Source organism: Cebus imitator, unplaced genomic scaffold, assembly GCF_001604975.1.
Source record: "Cebus imitator isolate Cc_AM_T3 unplaced genomic scaffold, Cebus_imitator-1.0 Scaffold112, whole genome shotgun sequence".
Classification (NCBI taxonomy): domain Eukaryota; kingdom Metazoa; phylum Chordata; class Mammalia; order Primates; family Cebidae; genus Cebus; species Cebus imitator.
In genome coordinates this window covers 2,847,631-2,865,294 of record NW_016107427.1, presented here as the reverse complement: position 1 = coordinate 2,865,294, position 17,664 = coordinate 2,847,631, and the positions used below count along the sequence as shown (strand labels likewise).

General features: G+C 52.1%; 1 protein-coding gene across 1 annotated transcript in view; it reads left to right on the top strand.

The window, feature by feature from the left end:
• Nucleotides 1-10,400: 10,400 nt before the first annotated feature.
• The window catches only part of AGPAT3 (1-acylglycerol-3-phosphate O-acyltransferase 3), a 110,104-nt gene continuing 102,840 nt past the window's right edge, over nucleotides 10,401-17,664 (top strand). Inside the window, exon 1 of the mRNA XM_017538540.2 lies at nucleotides 10,401-10,592. The gene's annotated coding sequence lies outside the window, so the exon portion shown is untranslated. The remainder of the gene's footprint in view (nucleotides 10,593-17,664) is intronic.

The following is a 17,664-nucleotide window of genomic DNA, read 5'->3' as shown; positions in this document are numbered from 1 at the left end:
TGCCAGGTACAGCCCTGTTGAGGAAAGGCCTCCAAGGAGGTGGATTTGTAGAGGGGAGACTCAGGGACAGAACTTCAGAGAAACTTGTCAGTGGCTTTCCCCAGTTCAAATTCACCTGATCCTGGCAGAGACCTATGAGACCAGCCAGGCAGTGCCCGCCACCACCTTTGACCATGCAGAAAGCAGAGGCTCTGAACAAGACAGTCTGCCACCAGCAGAACCCCCATAGTGACAGCAAGCACACAGACTCCTCCTCCAGCCTGGCCACCCCTCCCCACAGGGCTGTGTCCAGAGGCAGAGGGGGCCGTGGTGGCAGGAGAACCCATGCCTCCCACCCCTCGCTGCACTGCGCTCAGAGGGTGGGCACCGGAGACCGCGCCCTCCCAGCCCTGGTGGAAAAGAGTACAAAAACATAAATTTTACGAGACTGGGTTCAGTCTGTGGCCTGTCCCAACACTGAAGGAGGGTCTTATTTTTAGTGTAATGACAAGACCAGGGACATTAGGAAATTAACCAGATGAGAACTGAAAGCGAGGGAAAGGCTCTGACATTCCTCTTTTAGTGTTTTCCAAGAAGTGACGCTGGCTTTTGTTTACCAGCCTGTGTGGGCCCCAGGCAGGAGGGGCGTGGTCTGAGTGTCCCCATCTAACATTCTCTTTCTCCCAGAAGTATCTCTTCTGTTATTTGGAGTTTTGCATTTTTTTTTTTTTTTTTTTTTGAGACGGAGTCGCGCTTTGTTGCCCAGGTTGGAGTGCAGTGGTATGATCTCATCTCGCTGCAACCTCTGCCTCCCAGTTCAAGCAATTCTTCCACCTCAGCTTCCTGAATAGCTGGGATTTCAGGCACCCGCCACCATGCCCAGCTAATGTGTTTTTGTAGAGATGGGGTTTCACCATGTTGACCAGGCTGGTCTTGAACTCCTGACCTCAGATGATCTGCCCGCTTCAGCCTCCCAAAGTGCTGGGATTACAGGTGTGAGCCACTGTGTCCAGCTTTGAAGTGTTTTTTTTGGGGGGGCCGGTGCACAGAGAGCAAGTTTATTTGGTGACTGCTGTCGGCAAACATCATCCTAGAGAGACAAGATGGGAAAGGTCCTGTGATCAGAGGCCCTGGGGAGCCTCAGGCTGGACACAGATGTTACCCAGGGAACGGCCGGGGCTTGGGGGTAGCTGGGAAGGCCCTCAGCCATTCAGCCCCAGGCAGAAGAGCGCTTCAGGGTCAACACAGTCATGCTGTCCTCATCTGCCCTCACGCCTGCCACCAGCATCTCTCTTTCCTACTCTACCATCTTCTCACCCAGTGTGACAGGAACATGCTGGATTTCAGTGCCCAGGATGGCGCCATTTCCTCCCTTGTCAAACTCCTGAAGTCCTTCAGCATAATCCTCACAGGCACCCCGGTCCTTGGCACCGTCTGCAGCTTGGGCAGGGAGTGCTCACGGCCCAGCAGCTTCACGTGCATCTCTTCGCTCTCAGGGTTCCCCAGGACATCGGGTGCCTCGCGTTGCTGATGAGGAAGGAGACCCCTTTCTCTTAAGCTTCTAAAACCACTTCCCCTTAGCCTTGCATTTCAAAAGGAGAAGTAAAAGGCAGAGGTCAGTGGAGGAGATAAAACCGGGGCCACTAGCCAGACCTGAAGGTTAAAGACCAACCCGCACCCCACTCTGCCCGCGCCCCAGTTCCTATCTTGTCGGTGGATCACAGGCGTGGCATGGAGGACTCTTCCCCGGAAGGCATTGTTCTTGCTTAATCACGATTAGACCCCACCTAAGTCACCTGCCCCTCGCTTGCCTCGTCAATCATGACCCTCTCACGTGTACCCTCTGATTGTGAGCCTTTAAAAGGCCGGGATTCTCTAGCTGGGGAGCTCGGTTCTTGAGATGTGAGTCAGCCGACTCCCGGCTGGATGAAAAGCCACTTCCTTCCCAGTTCGGAGTTGGTTTGACAGGTTTGCTCGTGGCCGCTCCTGCGTCAGGGGGCTTTGGCCCAGGGCCCTCATCACGTCCCCCACACGGGGTGTAAGGGCCTTGCCATCACCTGTTCAGTCTCCCAGCCGGAAGGTCTCCTTGAACTCTGCAGCTGGTCCTCGGCAAAGTCACACATCTTGACTGCTCAGCTCTGTGGGACCTGTTTCTGCAGAAATGGCTCCTTGAAATAGTTTATTCCCAGTCAAATCACGTTGTGATCTACGTCTGTGCCGACATTGCCCTGCCGAAGGCACTGAGTAGCCTTCTGAGGAAATTCCCTTTCATGCTACAGCGCTGGGCTTTTTCTGGAGACTTCTTGGCCCCACCAACAACAGTACTTGAGCCTCTCATTTCCCTGTTTCTCAGGAATCGGGTGGTATATTGAATCTGTGAGATGTTGGGTTATCCCGTGTGCATTTAAAATACCAAATCGCCAGGCACGGTGGCTCACGCCTGTAATCCCAGCACTTTGGGAGGCCCAGGCGGGCAGATCACCTGAGGTCAGAAGTTCGAGACCAGCCTGGCCAACATGGTGAAACCCTGTCTCTACTAAAAATACAAAAATTAGCCAGGTGTGATGGCAGGCGCCTGTAATCCCAGCTTACTTGGGAAGCTGAGGCAGGAGAATTGCTTCAACCTGGAAGGCAGTGGTTGCAGTGAGTCGAGATCATGCCACTGCACTCCAGCATGGGCGACAAGAGTGAAACTCTGTCTCAAAAACAAATAAAAAACCCAAGTCTGTCAGGCACAGTGGCTCATGTCTGTAATCCCAGCACTTTGGGAGGCTGAGGTGGGTGGATCACCTGAGGTCAGGAGTTGGAGACCAGCCTGGCCAACATGGTGAAACCCCGCCTCTACTAAAAACACAATGTTGACCGGGGTGATGACACACTCCTGTAATCTTAGCTCCTCAGGAGGCAGAGGCAGGAGAATTGCTCCAATCTGGGAGGCGGAGGCTGTGGTGAGCTGAGATATGCCATTGCACTCCAGCCTGGGGGACAAGAACGAAACTGTCTCAAAAACAAAACAAAACAAATCCGTTGGGACGCCAAAGTGGGAGGATTACTTACGCCCAGGAGTTCAAGAGCAGCCTGGCAACATGGTGAGACCCTGTCTCTACTGAAAAAAAGAAAATGTAGCCGAGCATGATGGCTCACGACTGTAGTCTCAGCTACTGGGGAGGCTGAGGCAGGTGGATCACTTGAGCCCAGGAGCTCGAGGCTTCAGTGAGCCGAGATCACACCATTGCAACATAGCCTGAGTGACAGAACGAGACCCTGTCTCAAAACAAATAAACTCCAAGTTTGAACAGGTGAATTTTTGTTCTTTTTTTTGAGATGGAGTCTTGCTTGTTGGCCAGGCTGGGGTGCAGTGGCGTGATCTCGGTTCATTGCAACCTCAGCCTCCTGGGTTCAAGCCATTCTTCTGCCTCAGCCTCCTGAGTAGCTGGACCTCAGGGGCCTGCCGCCATGCCTGGCTGATTTTGTACTTTTAGTTGAGATGGGGTTTCACCATGTTGGCCAGGCTGGCCTTGAATTCCCGACCTCAGGTGATCCGCCTAACGCGGCCTTCCCAAGGGCTGAGATGACAGGCATGAACCACCGTGCCTGGCCATGAATTTTTAGAAACCGTGTGTATGTTTTGTTTTGTTTTTTAACTCCAGAGCACAATTCGAAAAAATATTTGTGTAAAAGAGAAAACTAAAGTGTTTGCTTTCTCGTGTGCACGTGGCGTGAGTCGCGGTGTGCGGGCGTCTAGGAGGAAGTGAGGCCTTCCTTTGAGAGATAGCATTACCCCGTGTTTTCTAAGAGGGAAATACCTCGCTGGCGAGTTGACGTGGGCCTGTCTCCTTCCCTGTGGCAGGAGCCTGCTCGGGGCAGTGGCTTCCGCCTTTATGAGGAGGCTTTAGTGAATTTAAGGGACCCATGGATGGGCCTTCAGTTTGGAAACAGGAGCATAGACGGCTGCCCTTGCTTGCAGATAGGGCGTGGCCCGGGAGGTGCTCTGATTACAGCTGTATTTCTAAGCAGGGGGAAGCTGAGGTCTCCTTGGCAGTCCCCTGTGTCACGAGGGCCTCCAGGTGGTAGACACTGAGTGGGGTTTGGGTGCACGGAGCAGGGCATGTGGGGTGTCGTAACCCTACGAAAGACACCAGAGGGGATGGGGACTGGTAGGTGAGCCTCAGACCCAGGCCCTGAGCAAAGGCTGGAGGCCAGAAGGGTGGGGTAGCACAGCCCGCTTGCTCAGACCGGCTGCGGGTGCCCAAGAGGGGGTCTCGGGCTCAACAGCTTCCACTTGGTCTCTTTCTGTCTCTGTTCCCCCCTCAGCCAGGACCTTGGAGCCCCTCAGACTCTGACACTCGCTGAGGGTGCAAAGTGTGGACAACAGCTGACAGTGCCCGCCTGCCCAGGTCCTGCACTGGGCTTTGCGGGTCCGCGGTCTCCACCACGCGGCCACCTCACAGTGCGGTTACTTTGCAGGGGGAGCTGGGGTCTGGACTCACACACAGGGCTTCTACTCTGTGTGGACACTCACCCACCTGCTGGCGTTGGCCCGCTCTTGTGACCTCGACTTTGACCTCCAGGCTGACGAGGCCAGGCTCCTCTCCAGGGCTCTGCATGGGAGTTGCTCTCTACTCTCTGCCGACCCCTGGGATGGGGGATGGATGTGTTACAGAGAACAGGTCTGGGCCCAGACCCCAGGAGAGGTTGGATCTTACACAAGAAAGAATTCAGGGCAAGTCCGTAAAGTGAAAGCAAGTTTGTTTGGAAAATGAAAGAACTGAGAATGGCTTCTCCGCAGACAGAGCAGCCCCGAGGACTGCCAGTTGCCCACTTTTTTTTTTTTTAAGATGGAGTCTCATTCTGTCACCAGGCTGAGTGCAGTGGCGCTATCTCAGCTCACTGCAACCTCCGCCTCCTGGGTTCAAGTGATTCTCCTGCCTCAGCCTCCCAAGTAGCTGGGACTACAGGCACGCGCCACCATGCCTGGCTAATTTTTGCATTTTTGGTAGAGATGAAGTTTCATCATGTAGGCCAGGCTGGTCTCAAACTCCTGACCTCAGGTGATCCACTCGCCTTAGCCTCCCAAAGTGTTGGGATTACAGGCGTGAGCCACTGCGCTGGCTGCTCTTCCATTTTTCTGGTTATTTCTTGATGATATACTAAATAAGGGCTGGATTATTCATCCCTCCCTTTTTTTAGACCATATAGGGTAATTTCCTGATGTTGCCATGGCATTTGTAAACTATCATGGCACTGGTGGGAGTGTGGCAGTGAAGGGGCCAGAGGTCACGCTCGCGCCCATCTTGGTTTTGGGGGGGTTTAGCCGGCTTCTTTACTAAAGCCTGTTTCATCAGCAAGGTCTGTCTGACCCATATCTTGTGCTGACCTCCTATCTCATCCTGTGACTCTGAATGTCTTAGCTCTCTGGAATGCAGCCCAGTAGGTCTCAGCCTTTGACCCAGCCTCTATTCAAGATGGAGTTGCTGTGGTTCAAATGTCTCTGACAGATGGCAACACTCTCATATGACTCAGCGCCTCCAGACTGAACTGTTTCTCAAGAATCATTTCCAGGAGCGAGGTCTTAGTGCACCCAGGTTTTCTAACGTCTTTGCTGTGAAAGATCTTGTTTATAATTTTTGCCTCTGTAGAAGTCTATGTTTAAACAATAACGTGTCTCCTAGAAAAAAATGCCTTTGTTTTCATTGTTTTCCTATTACATATTAACCAAAAATATTTAACATCTATCCAATAGAGATTAGTGTTCATGGCCGAGTGAGGTGGGAGGATCACTTGAGCCTGGGACCAGGCTGGGCAACACAGCAAGACCCCATCTCAAGAAAGAAAGAAAAGAAAAGAAAAAAGAACAGATTAAATATTAATAGCACAGATGCTGGGCGCAGAGGCTCATGCCTGTAATCCCAGCACTTTGGAAGGCTGAGGTGGGCAGATCACCTGAGGTCAGGAGTTCGAGACCAGCCTGACCAACATGGGGAAATGCTGTCTTACTAAAAATGCAAAATTAGCTGGGTGTGGTGGTACATACCTGTAATCCCAGCTACTCAGGAGGCTGAGGCAGGAGAATTGCTTGAACTCAGGAGGCAGAGGTTGCAGTGAGCCAAGACCACATCACTGCACTCCATCCTGAGCAACAAGAGTGAAACACTGTCTCAAAAAAAAAAAAAAAAAAAAAGAGAGAGAGAGAGAGATTAGTGTTCACATGCTGGAGTTCGTGCATCTCCAGAAAAGCTATTATCTTTTGTTTTGGTAAATTTTTACATCTGAAATATAGAGTTGTCTTTGAGCTTTTAAAAATGCCTGAATTACCCTGAGGACCCCTGGCTCTCAGCATCCTCTTGGAGGTCAGGGAGTCTGGGTGGGAACCTCCTCATTTTACAAAAAAAGAAACTAAGAGCAAACGGGTGACGTCCTTGCTCAAGGTCACAGGCTGAGCCTTGGCTGTCAGCTCCCCTGGCAGTTGCACAACTCAGTGCCCTCCCTGCTGCCAGCCGCTGCCCAGCCTCTCCCCTGACTTGCCTGGAGCCAGACTGGGCCCCGTGGGCTTCGGGCAGGGCTGGATGGGAAAGTTGTCGAGTGAGGCCTCTCAGAACTGGAAAGCCCTCTTCTGGGTGTGGAGGAGGGCGGCAATCTGCCATTTGGCCTTGGGATCACCTCTCAGGCTCCATTTGCTTATCTGTGAGGCCAGATGTCGGCAGTTCAGGCTGAGAATTAGAGCGAATAAGAAGAGGGAGCCCCTTTCCCAGGCTCATATGCACTGTGGACATCAACTACCAAAGAGGCCAGGCACGGGGGCTCACACCTATAATCCCAGCACTTTGGGAGGCTGAGGTGGGTGGATCACTTGAGATGAGGAGTTCAAGACCAGCCTGGCCAACATGCTGAAACCCCATCACTACTAAAAATCCAGCCGGGTGTGGTGGTGGGCGCCTGCAATCCCAACTACTCGGGGAGGCTGAATGGGGCCGGAGAATCACTGGAACCCAGGACGTGGAGGCTTCAGTGAGCCAAAATCGTGCCACTGCATTCCAACCTGGGCGACAGAGCAAGTCTCTGTCTCAAACAAAACAAACAAAAAAACTACTTTTTCTCTTTTCATTTCTTACAGAAATCCCCTCTCTGGACAAATACTACTCAAGGTCAGACTCTCCCCCTGCCCCGAGTTTTTCATTGAGAAGACTGAGGATCCGAGTCTCTTTCTTTCATTTCTTTTCTTTTTTTTTTTGAGATGGAGTCTCACTCTGTCGCCCAGGCAGGAGTGCAATGGCATCTTGGCTCACCATGAGTCTCTTTCTTAATCGCCAACCCCATTACCAGGTCAGGAGAAGCTGCTGTGCTGTGGTTGCAGTGGCTTAGAGCCAGGCTGCCTGCCTGTGCCGCCCCTTGTGCTGGCAGATAAGACAGGGCGGTCAGTTGTGCCTCAGTTTCCTGAAAGATAAAATGGGATGTCAGTCATCTCTACCTTGTGGCCGGTTTTGGTTAATGAAATAATCTACGCATATAACAAGGGCTCATTTACTGAGGGTGGGTGGCTGACTTCCAGCTCCCCTTAAATGCTGCTCTGGAAGTCTATGCACCTGCAGCTCTCCAGGGGCTTGGCTCAGGTCTCAGTGATCACAGATTCTGATGAAGAAAGGCTCTTTCTCTGTTTTCCAGGCTGGAGTACAGGGGGCATGTTCATGGCTCACTGCAGCCTCGACTTCCTGGGGTCAAGTAATCCTCCCACCTAGGCCTCCTGAGTAGCTGAGATACAGGTGTGATCCACCACACGCAGCTAATTTTAACTTTGTTTTCCAGACTGGTCTGTCAGAGACATTTTACACCATTGAGACAAACATAATATTTGGGAGTGATGTAAAAGCTCAAAGTGAGGCTGAAGGAGCCATCCCATGTTTAAATGATGAGGTGCATCACAATTCATTTTTAATAAGTGTGCAGAGCGGGGCAGCTCATGCCTCTAATCCCGGCATTTTGCATGGCTGAGGCAGGAGGATCATTGAAGCCAGGAGTCTGAGAGCAGCCTGGGTAACATAGTGAGACCCCATCTCTACTAAATAAATAGATAGCTGGGTGTGGTGGTGCATGCTTGTAGCTGTTCAAGAGGCTGAAGTGGGAGGATCCCTTGAGGGATCCTGCAGTGAGCTATGATCATACCACCGCACTCCAGCCTGGCTGACAGAGGGAGACCCGGTTTATAATAAATTTATAAATTATAAAATGTGTGCTTATGATAAATCTGAACATTACTTACCACATACATGGAAATTTTATTTCTTTACCCTGCCCTGTCAGTATCACATCTTCCCAGAGCTTTCTGGATTTGTATCTGCCTATATTGATTTGTCTGTTTGTTTTGACAGAGCCTCACTCTGTCTCCTAGGTCAGAGAGTGCAATGGCCAGATATAGGCTCACTGCAGCCTCTGCCTCCCAGTTTCAAACAGTTCTCCTGTCTCAGCCTCCTGAGTAACTCGGATTACAAGCAAGCACCACCACACCCAGCTAATTTTTGTATCTTGTTTGGTAGAGCTTCACCATGTTGGCCAGGCTGGTCTCGAACGCCTGACCTTAAGTAATCCCCCTTGGCCTCCCAAAGTGCTGGGATTACAGGTCTGAGCCACTGCACTGGCCATTTTTTTTTTTTTTTCTAAATAAAGCACATTATTGTATATTCATTGCAGTGCACTATTTTTATTTCTTAACAGACCTTGGAGACTATCATATCAGCGTACACAGAATTATCACATTAAAACTATAGAAAAATGTTTTAAATTAAAAATGCTAAATGAATGTTCTAGTTTATTTAACCAAGTGTCTGGTTGTTTTCAGGTGTCCAGTGATTATAGGTAAAGCTGTAAATCAGCACATCCTTGTACCCACACATCCTGAAGGTGCCTATGGGAATTTATTGGTGGCACAGATTACCTGAAGTGATATGATGGGTGAGAGGTTTTACAAATGGTGAATTCCATGAGCTTTGCAAATCTTAGCTCCTTTTTCGAGAATAAGGGAATTGTGAGTAGAACAGGTGCACAGTACTTTCATTTTATTTTAGTTTAGGTATTTTCTGAAATAATTTGAGGAGGCTTAAAAGGAGGTGCAGGCTGGTTGCGGTGGCTCATGCCTGTAATCCCAGCACTTTGGGAGGAGGAGGCGGGAGAATCACTTGAGCTCAGGGTTTTGAGATCAGCCTGAGCAACACCGTGAGACCCCATTTCTACAAAAAAGTGTAAAAAATTAGCCAGACATGGTGGTGTGTGTCTGTGGTCTCTGCTACTAGGGAGGCTGAGGTGGGAGGACAGCTTGAGCCCTGGAGTTCAAGGCTTCAGTGAGCTACGACTGTACCACTGCACTCCAGGCTGGGCGGCAGAGCAAGACCCTGTCTCAATAATAATAATAGAAAAAAAGGGGGGCACAGTAGGTAGTGTCAGCACTTGGTATTTTAAATGGTTTTCCAGTAAAGCCCACCCAAGCTCAGCAAGTCCAGCCTGGGACCACGGACCTGAGCAGGCGCCAGGTCAACGAAGTCCCGAGTGCAGGACGCGAGCCGAGCGGACCCTGGTGGAGCCCGCAGCGGGCCCAGCCGTGACAGCGCCACCTGCTTGGCCTCCCGGGTGGGTTCTGGGATGGCCGCCGGCCAAGGGCAGGGGAGAGGGCACGGGAGCCGCGGTCCTGGGGCCAGGGCGGCTCCGCAGCCCGGAGGGGACTCGCCGGACAGCTCCGGGGACCCCCGCCCCGCTGGGGTCAAGCGTCGCCACGCGCTCGCCTGCCAGGGGCCGACTATGCAGAAGTCAGAGGGCACAGCACGTGAGCTGAAACGCGATCCTCGCGAGGTGCCGCTGTTCGCAGGGCAGGGCCGTCCCCACCGAGCCCGCCGCGCTGCGGCTGCGACCCCGACCCCGACCCCGGCCGACGCGGGAGGAGCTAACGCCCCAAAGTGCCCCGGGGCCAACTGAGACCCTGGCCCGGGAGATGCGTGGCTCAGGCAGAGCTCGGAGGCCCCTCCCTGCTCCACCCCGCGCCCCGCACCCCTCGGCCCCGACCCGGTCCTGCCCCCGACCCCGTCCGCGGGTGCCCTCGCCACACCCCAGCCCGGTCATCCGCCGCCTCCCCCAGTTCAGTCCCGACCTCCCGGATCCCCGCGCCCCCCGCCCCCGCCCCGCCCTTCCCTTCCCTTCCCCCAGCCCGGTCCCAGCCCCGCCCGTTAGCGGATCCCACCCGCGCTCCCACCCGCCCCACCGCCGCCGACCCGGCCGCCCCAGCCCGCACTCTCCCTCCGCGCGCGTCCCCCGCGTCCCCCGCCGCGTCCCCCCATGGCGTCCCCCCCGCGTCCTCCCGCGCGTCCCCCCCCCCGCGTGTCCCTCGGCCGCCCCGCGCGCGCCGGCGGAACTGTGGGATCGCCGCGCACAGGAAGTGGCGGCGGCGGCGCGGCCGAGGGCGGAGGGCGGAGGGCGGCGGGATGGGGGCCGGGGGCGGCGGGTGCCGCACTCGCTGAGGCCCCGACGCAGGGCCGGGCCGGGCCCAGGGCCGAGGAGCGCAGCGGCCGGAGCGGGGCCGCGGAGGCGACGCCGGGGACGCCCGCGCGAGGAGCAGGTGGCGGCTGCCGCAGGTGAGCGCCGAGGCCCCCGCCCGAGGTCGGGCCGCCCCCACTCAAACCGCTCCCCGGTGCCGCCCGAGGTCGTCCTCCCGCCGCCCGAGGTCGCCCTTGCCCCCGCCGCCCGACCTCGGGCCGCCCGGGGCCCCGCGCCGCATTGGGCCGGCCACGCTCCTCGGGGCGCGGGGCCTGGGAGGGCGCGGGGCCAGGAAGGGTCCAGCCTGGGACCTGTGCGCCCCCCGCAACCGGGACCTCCCGGGTGGGCCTGGTCCGGCGGGTGGGCCTGGTCCGGCCCGAGGCCCAGGTCCCTTCCCGCGGCAGCCTTGGTGGCGCTGGGCTCGGTGGGAGGCCCGGGGGTTCGGGGCGCCCCCGGAGGGGCCCGGGCCAGGGCTTAGGGAAGGCGAGTGAGTTTCCGCGGGGGCGTCCCTTCTCCTCCGCCCTGGACTCTGCTCCCGGCCCCGCTCCGTTCCCCCGTGGACAGCACGCGCCCGCCGCCTGGTTTCGGGGCGCTGGGGACCCGGAACTCCCCAGGGGCCTCCTCTCCGCGCGTCCAGGCTGAGGGACAGTTTCACTTTTAGCCGCTCCGCGCGGGGACTGAGCTGCGGAGCCCAGGGTAGACTTTGCATTCGGCCCGTAGGCCGGCGGCGTGCTCACACCGGCCGGGTCAGGGGAGGGGGTCAGCCCAGGAGCCAGAGCCATGAGAGCGAAAACCCACCCTTGGCCACCCCAGGACCCTTGGCACAGCGGGTCCCGAAGCACTTAGGAAAGGAGGGTTATCAGTATTTGAAGCTAGTTCAAAATTGTGTGTGTGTGTGTGTGTGTGTGTGTGTGTGTGTGTGTGTGTAACTTTGAGAGAAGTTTAGTGAAATAGGGAAAATGCATTTATAAATGGCTTCCCAGACCTTTTTTATTAAAAAAAGAAAAGCAGCGCAATATTAAAAGCTTTGTCTAAGAGAATATTGGAGCAGTTGCGTTCCTTTTCCTGGGAAACATGATCTTAGAAGAAGGAAAGAGGTGCGCTGCTGGCTTCCAGAAGGGGTGATGAGCGTGCGGCTCGTATTAAAAACGAAAGCCAACGCCGAGAGCCAAGTGCACGGCTCCCGCTGGGGGCTGGGAGGTGGGGCGGGCCCAGGCTGGGAGCGGGACCCTGGCTGCTGCGGCTTTTAAATTGCAGGCGCCGCCGCTACTCCCCTACTCCGACTTGCTTACCTTCGTCTTCTCTGTGTGAAAGCTTCAGAGGGGTCTCCCGGGGATGCTGAGCGCTAATTTGGTCACTTCCTGGCTGTTCCCCTCCCCCTTTCCAGGTAATCCTGAGCACCCGCCCCCCACAGAGTTCAGACTTAGCCGGTCCTTGTGACAACTCACTTCTTGTATCCATTTCTAGTTACTCTTAGGTATCTTCTTGAGGACATTGTTTAAAAAGCAGCTTCATGCCATTGACATTCAGATGAACAGGGTCCCTTGGCCTTGGAAGGTGTAGAGGCCTTAAATGTTCTGAAGCTGACTTCATGGAGTGGCTGCTTTCTGTGGTCACCCTACCTGCGTGTGGCCCTGTCCTGGCATATCTGCCAGGGTGATGCGTGGCAGCAGCCTGAAGAGTGTGTGAGAGCAGGGTTAAAGGCAATGTGGCAGATGGGAAAGTCCCCAGGCGTGTAGATTCTAGAACAGGCTTCCCTGGAGGGATGGTGTCGCCCCGCCCCAGCCTGGTGCCCAGTGCAGACTCAGTGCCTGTGCATGAGTCTGTGTGCCAGGGCTGGGGAAGCAACCTGAAAGGAAGTAATTGTTTTATTTTGGAAATTAGGAAAAAGCATTCACCAAAGTAATCTGTTCCGTCCCTGCTGTAGACCCGTGACTGCCTCCCATCCCCTCTGCACTTTGACCTGGTAAACAAATGTTCTGGCAAGCCAGGGCTTGAGATACTTGCCCCAGGTTCTGTCTGGGATCAGCAGGGCTGACTTGAGGCTTCCATCCCTGCAACTCCCACCTCCAAGGACCCATCCTGGTGCTGAAAGCCTGCGGAGCCATCCTGGTGAAATCAAAGGTGGTGGGATATGTTGAAATTCTCATCAACAGGGAAGATAAAGATCAGAATGTGTTTGAGAAGAGCCTGATTTCCTGGATTCCTTTGGTGGAGGGGTGTCCTTAACTCACCCAATCACATTTACCCTCTTCATGGACCTGGAGCCCCACTTGGGCCCTTCCAGTGCAGACCCCCCCCCATCCATCCATGCTGGGGCTCCTGGTGCTTGTCATTGAAGTGCCAGTGCAGGCCCCTTGTCACCATCAAAACCCACCTCTGGTAAATTCAGTTGCTTGTTCTTCCACACTTCTCCTCCTCCTCTGGCCTTGTCAAAACCTCTTGTGATTGCACAGTTACAAATTACCCAAGTTATGGCTGGCCCGGTATTTCTAGAGCACAGCATGACTGGCTACATTTGACTGTTTCCTTTTTAATGACTTATTTAATGTGAGATCTTTAGCTACTCCATCTCACTGCAAGATTTTTGTTACATTAAAGTTGGACTGAATTTTCTGAAGACAGTTGCTCAGAGATTTCGTGGGACTTTACTTTGGGTTAACGGAAGAGTGTTTGGGCTTTTAAATGGGTCGTTTCAAGTGCTGAGGTTACATGACCATGAGCTGTCTGTTCCTAAAACCACCTCATAATAATTTCAAGATTAATTCTAAGTTACTAATTTCAAAATGCTGCATTTTAGGCAGTTCACCTTCTGACAGGTTTTCATTTAGTTGTTTAGAAGTCACACGTTTTGATTATCTTTGTCAAGCAGAGTACAGGAGACAGGCGCTCTGGTAAACTTGGACTGTCCGTGTTTAGTTTTGGGGGCAGGAAGGCAGCGTTGATGGTGAAAGTTGGCGTTAGTTGTTTCTGCAGGACCAAAGTCTGTACCTGGTCATTAGGATACATGGATGCCTAGGTTAAATTGGCCACATCTTTCCCCAAGCCTCGGTAAAAGGATTGCAGATAGGATACATTTTAAATGTTACTCGTGGTGAACTGAAAGCAACAGAAGCATCCTTCAGTGTGTGACAGGCAGAAATCTTCCTCCTGGCTGGCGCTCATGGTGGGACGGTGTGCCTGCAGCCTGGAGGCCTGTCCCCAGGTGATGGGGAAGGCCATGCACCATTGCTGGAGATGGTCTCAGTTACTTTAGGGGATGAAATGCAGAATAAGTAACAATAATGATGAATTATAAAATGAGCGTAGCAACAAGCTCTACAAGGAAATTCCTGTCCTGAAATGGATGGCTCACCCCGACTGTCCTCCTGGTTCTCAGCCAGGTGCCAGGAGCCGAGCACTGGAGCTGCAGCCGCGGTGGCTCTGGTTCTTTTCCTCAGGTCCTGTTTGCTGACCTGACATTAAGTGTGTCACCTGCTTTATGACATGTCAACCTTATTATTTTATAAGCACCTGTACACCCCTGTAAGGAGAGGGGTTTCACCCCATCACACAGAAACTGACAGACACCTGGGAAACTGAGGGGGAAGGCGTGGCCAGCATCTCAGCTCTGGCAAATCTAGATTTAAACAAACGTCTGATAGAGTCCAAAGCTGTCATTCTTTCTACCAGACTACCTTGATGCTCATAAAATCCAATAGATGAAAATCTACATTTCCGAAACAGAGACAAAGTCATTGGCTTCGCATACACGTATTCATTTAAACACTTTTCACTTGTAGAAGGCTGCACTTGCTGGACTGGGGGCTCTGAAACCCCCATCTGAAATGATAGAAACAGATACATGCTGGATATGGTAGGGAATGGGGAAGAAAGTTAATTGACGTAAGTTCATCTGTGCTCAGCTTTTTGTGGTATACTTAGTGAGAGTAAAATAAAGAGCTGTTTATTGACTCCTAACATGAAGAATGTGCTGATGATTGGGTTAAGCTTTTCATGGATTGATTTCTGATTTAGGCCATTGTCCTCGTCTAATTGGAGTGATTGATTGAATGAAAAAAATGTGCATTTTATTAGGGAGTTACACATAATCTGTGCATGCATTGAGAAATTAATCAATTGTTATACTTTGTAAAATATGGTATAATACCATTGATTTTTGCCAAAATAGACAGAAGTCAGATTGTTAGATGAAGACCATATCAGTTTGGGTTACGCACTTGTCAGTTTGGGAAGTGTGTGCCAAGGTGAGATGCAAATTGCAGGAGGGAACCCCGCAGAGGGTGAGACTCAGACCTCCAGGCAGGCCTGATTCCTGTGAGAGGAGGCAGAAGGAGCAGGGCTGGGGAGGAGGAGCCTCAGACCCAGCCCTGCGTTAGGCACAGCCAGCCCAGTGCTGAGTCCTTGGGCTGAGCTGACCTCCAGGGTGGCCCTGCATCTCTCAGGCCTGGCCCTGCACGAATACCCCTTTGGTTGTTGCCCCGAAGGGGTCCTGAAGGTGTCTTGGTGAGGAGGCTATGACTCACCTGTCACCTTGAAGCCACTCTCTTTGGCAGAGCCCCATGGCAGCCTCAGAGACGAAGTTTAGGGACCTAAAATTTTATGCATTTGTTTTAGAGATGGGGCCTTGCTGCGTTGCCCAGGCCAGACTCAAACTCCTGGCCTCAAGTGATCCTCCCACCTTGGCCTCCCAAGTGTCTAGGACTACAGGTGCTGTCACCACACCTGGCTAAGTTTAGTGACTTTTGGTAATCCACAAAAACAAAAGGAATAGTAAAGACCATCCCAACTGTGAATCACCACGCGGCACGGGCGGGTGGTATTTTGGATTAGTTTTAGAAAGCGAACCATGGCGACCCAAGGAGGACTCCCTGCCGTGGCTGGTAGCAAGCTGGCGCAGGGAATCGGAAGTGCTGGTGTTCTGGGAGTTTTCAAATGCACTCTAGCAATCAAGACATACGCGTTTCAGTGCACACAGGTTATTTTCAGTCTTCTAAATCAGGAGTGTATTACTACGACTTAAGTTCTAGAACATTGGTTGGAAAATGTGTTTGTCATGCAGTACACTTCCAGCTCCAGGCTAGCATTGCATTTTCCTGGAGCCCCAAAGCCTTTGTAACTTTTACTTCTTTTCTTTAAATGTTAGTGAATTATTGAGGCCCTGTGAGGTGGCTCACGCCTGTAATGCCAGCACTTTGGGAGGCCGAGGTGGGCAGATCACTTGAGGTCAGGAGTTCGAGACCAGCCTGGGCAACATGGTGAACCCCTGTCTCTACTAAAAAAAAAAAAAAAAAAAAACAAAAATCAGCCAGGTGTGGTGGCGCATGCTGGTAGTCCCAGCTGCTGGGGATGCTGAGGCAGGAGAATTGCTTGAACCCGGGAGATGGAGTTCCAGTGAGCTGAGCTCGTGCCACTGCACTCCAACCTGGGAGACAGAGCCAGACTCCATCTCAATTAATCAATCAGTCAATCAATCAATGTTAGTGAATTACTGAGTACAGAACGTTTCTTTTTGGTGAACAAAGCTATACAGGAAGATCATCAACACAGATTCTGATGGGGCCCTGCCAGGAAGGTAAGTGACAATGCAGACATGAGGCCTAGGAAGGGGTGACTGGTGAACATGAGTGAGAGACTGAGGCCTCTTTCAAAGGGCCTGGCTCTCCTGACTGCCCACCACTGACCCCCAGCTAAGCAGGGCCAGGTGGTCATAGGACCAGAGTTACCCGATCTTTAGTCTTCCAGGAGGAACCAGAAATCTGGAGTTTTATGTGCAATCTATTTATTTTTTAGCAAACCACACAAGCTGAATTAAAAATCTTGCCACCTGAATTCAGCTGGGGCTACTATTTTTACAATCTCTGGGCTACCGTATTTGTTTATTTCTTGAAATAAAGTAACTGAACGAATTAAATGAGGACAAAACGGGCACTTCAAAAATGCAGGAAGAGACGGGAAAAAATCTCAAGAAATTTCGTGCAGGTGAAACCAAAAGAATCATCGCCTCTGTCTCAGGGATGGCTGCTGGAAACAGCGTTCTCTGATGATACTTAGAGGAAAGGAGAAGATGGTATTCAGAGAATAAGCACGGGATGGAAAACAGTAACTCCATGTGTCTTTAAGTGCCTGCAGGAGACTCTCCCATAAGATCTCTGCAAATATAAATCCTGCAAAAAATAATGTTTTCCAGAGGCACTCCTAATCCCTACCTGTTTGTAGGGGATGTTCTGTGTCCATGTCTCTGGGCACACGTGTGCAGCCCTCTGATGTCCTGTGTGCTTAACCTCTGAGTGGGCTGCTTCCCAGAACAACACCAAGTCACAGCCACCAGTGATGTGTGAGGTTGAGCCACATATTTGTTAGCACTTGGTATTGCTGTGATTTTTGCAAAGATAGTAGATACAAACTGTTGTGCAATTGTGGTCTTGATTTACGCCTCCCTGCTGGATAAAGTTGAGCATCCTGTATATTTATTGGTTACACACGTCCTTCTCTGTGAAATTCCTGTTCATGTGTTTCACCCATTTTTCTTTTGGGTTATGTCATTTTCTCACCTATTCCTTATATATAGTTTCCATATTCTATATTTCCTTATATATTCAGGCTGTTCATCTTTGGTTGTAATGTGTGTATTAGATATTTTTCCCAGTTGGGTTTTATCTTTCACTGTCTTTGTATTGATGACAAGATAGTTTAAATGTAATGTATAATTTTATCCATCCTTTTTTTTTTTCTGGGTAGTGCCTTTTGCATGTTGCTTGAAGTTCCTCCCAATTCTTGGGTCACAGATGTATTCTGTATTTTTTTGTAGAAGTTGTAAAGTTTGCTTTATCTGCTTAGGCCTTTTATCCCTCAAGAGTTGACTGTGCAGGTCTTCCTAGGTGTCTTTTGATAAAGCACTGTGATATTCCACATACCACCTGACACTCTGTGTTTAAATTTATTTCCAGGTGCCCTTATTATTGTTCTAGCTTTTGTAAATGGGGTGTGTGTGTGTGTGTGTGTGTGTTTGCGTGTGTTTTTGAGACAGAGTCTCGCTCTGTCACCCAGGCTGGAGTGCACTGGTGTGATCTCAGTTCACTGCAACCTCTGCCTCCTTGGTTAAGCGATTCTCCTGCTTCAGCCTCCCCTGGGATTATAGGCGTGCACCACCACGCCCAGCTAATTTTT